The following is a 2,491-nucleotide window of genomic DNA, read 5'->3' on the forward strand; positions in this document are numbered from 1 at the left end:
ATAGAATTTAATGCTTTTATATAATATAATCATGAACATTTCTAGTTGTTTCTAGGTTTTTAATCAGTTTAGCTACTATTTAACCAGAACCTTTTCTACCCAATTTATTTCGTATATAAGACAACCATTAAATTTGTATAGCAATTTTGTTCCAAGTAAGCTGAATTACACTATTGTTTTTTCAGTAGATTTTAAGTTTTTATTTATATTCTCTCATAATTTTATTGGTTGATCAAAAATAGGAATTAGCAAAATGAGGAAGTATCTAGGTACTGGGGATTTTTCTTTTTTTTAAGAAACAGGTTTGGGATTCAATCAAATACCTTCTTAGTTCCATACAGATGATTATATGATTTTTCTCTTTTAATATATTACTATAGTGATGTGTATCAAGAATTCCTAATCTTTAGCATTTTTATGTTCTTTGAGTTTGTACCACTTACAGGTGTGGTGAGGCATTCTGTTTTTTAGTATGCTGTACATCTCCTCCTGATGCTTTGTTTAGGGTTATCACATTGATACTTTCTAAGTACGGTTGGCCTGTAGATTTGTTTGCTTGGTATCATGTATTATCAATATTATATTACATAATGTGTTAAAAAGAATATTCTGAAATAAAGAATGTAATGATTATATATTAAATATGTAGGAGATTGTTAAAATTACTCCTGAAACATCTAGACACCCAATGGCTCTCTAATTAAATGCTGATTCTCTTTTTTCTTGTATTCTAATTTGCCTTCTTCTAGTACATATTTCAAAAATAATTAGCCTTTTTTCCCTTGGTTTTTGCACACTTTGTTTTCATTTGCTGCGACTATATTTACTTTTTTGTACTTTATTTATTTATTTTTTTAATGTGCAAATATTTATTTTAATTACACCTATCTGAACTTATTTTTGGAGAACAGCAAGGCAGTTTATTATCCACTCTTTCCATTCCTTAAAGGCTTCCACAGGTTTTGGTGAATTCACACTCTTCACGACTATGTTTTGGAGTTGCTCTTGTTGTGTCAGCAGATACATCATCAATCCACCTTACTATTGCCTTATAGGATTGCAGCAGCAAACACTTGTGATTTCAGGAATAAAGTAGTTATCAAAAATGGAATAGTCATTGGAAGATTTTATTTCAAAGTGTCTTCATTGTGCCTTCATCGTGTGAGCTATAGAAATCACTTCCATATCTAGCAAAGCTGAATATCCCCACACCTTGTGGGGATTCTGGTGAACTTGAGAGACTCAGGCAGAAGTTCAAGGAGTTCAAGGAAGGAGTTCAAGGCTAGCCTTGGCAACTTAGTGAGACCCATCTGTCAAAGAAACCTGTCCAAAGACAAAATTCCAGTCTCTTGGGTAAAGATCATTGTTATTTCCATAACATAGAAAGTATCTTCAGGTTTCTTCTTTTTTAGGAGCTTCAGGATGTGTCCTACATGAATTTGTAAATTGCTTGTGTGATCATTTACTCTAAAAGAACACCATGTTGCAGAAACAGAAAATGGTTCTAGTTTTACATCTTTCAAGCCATAGAAAGATGCTTCACAGTAGCCCTTGAGCCATTTAATATATTCTTCATGGATAAATCTGGTGTTTCCTAGAGATCATGACAGGTCTCATCCATTCACATCATGTTCCTGTTTAGAGCTTTCATTTTCCCTTTATAAAGGAAGGTTCCTATTGAAATTTTTACATTCCAAGGATAGGCATGTCCTGAAGGTGCTGTGGAGGGTGCCTTGACGCCCGACAGGCCTTGCTGCTGCCCATCTGCCTCTCCCACCCACCCCAGTGAACATGTACTTTATTTTTATTGACACAAAACTGTACATATTTATTTGGTATCATGTGATGTTTTAGTACATGTTTTCATTGTGCAATGTTCAAAGCAGGGCAGGCGTATCTATCTCCTCTGTTGCTATTTTATTTAGATAATAGTCTGGTATGACAGAAACTGCTGACTGGTTGCCCAGCTCCAGTTTTTCTTCGTGAGTACATCACAACACATAATACTACATTTTCTGGTCTGCTTTGAGGCTAAATTCTAGACAAAAGATTGAAAAGGAACTGATGGGTACCAGTTTCGGTGTTAGCTTTGAAAACTTGCCACACACTGTGAACCATTTATTGTGATCCCAAGTTCTAAGCACTTGAGATAACAAAGACCGACTCTCTGCTCTCTTAAAGCTTAGATGAAGATTGAAGGAAGATGATGTGAAAAGAAGGAAAATTTGGGCAGAAAAAAAGAGCATAACCAAAACCGTATAGATTATAAACCATTTAGGAAACAGTGTGTAGATTGGTGAGACCAGAATGTAAATGGAGATGTGGTAAGAGTGGTAAGAAATGAAGGTGAGGTGAGAAAGGACCAGATTGTGCAAAACCAGGCTAAGAGATCGAGTATAAACAGTGAAATAATATTTTCACGTGCGTGGTGTCAATCAAGTCACTTTGATACAGATGGAGAGAATTGCTCTAGTATTAGCTCCAGATCATC

At 34.9% G+C, this 2,491-nt stretch overlaps 1 pseudogene across 1 annotated transcript; it reads right to left on the minus strand.

Annotated features, from left to right (window-relative positions):
• Positions 1-894: 894 nt before the first annotated feature.
• On the minus strand, positions 895-1,598 carry LOC306638581 (archaemetzincin-2-like; annotated as a pseudogene). Its single transcript has 2 exons — positions 1,307-1,598; positions 895-1,232 (listed from the first exon to the last, which is right to left on the minus strand). The product of its transcript is annotated as an archaemetzincin-2-like (transcript).
• Between the last annotated feature and the right edge of the window lie 893 nt (positions 1,599-2,491).

Source organism: Sciurus vulgaris (assembly GCF_902686455.1).
Source record: "Sciurus vulgaris genome assembly, chromosome: 11".
NCBI lineage: Eukaryota > Metazoa > Chordata > Mammalia > Rodentia > Sciuridae > Sciurus > Sciurus vulgaris.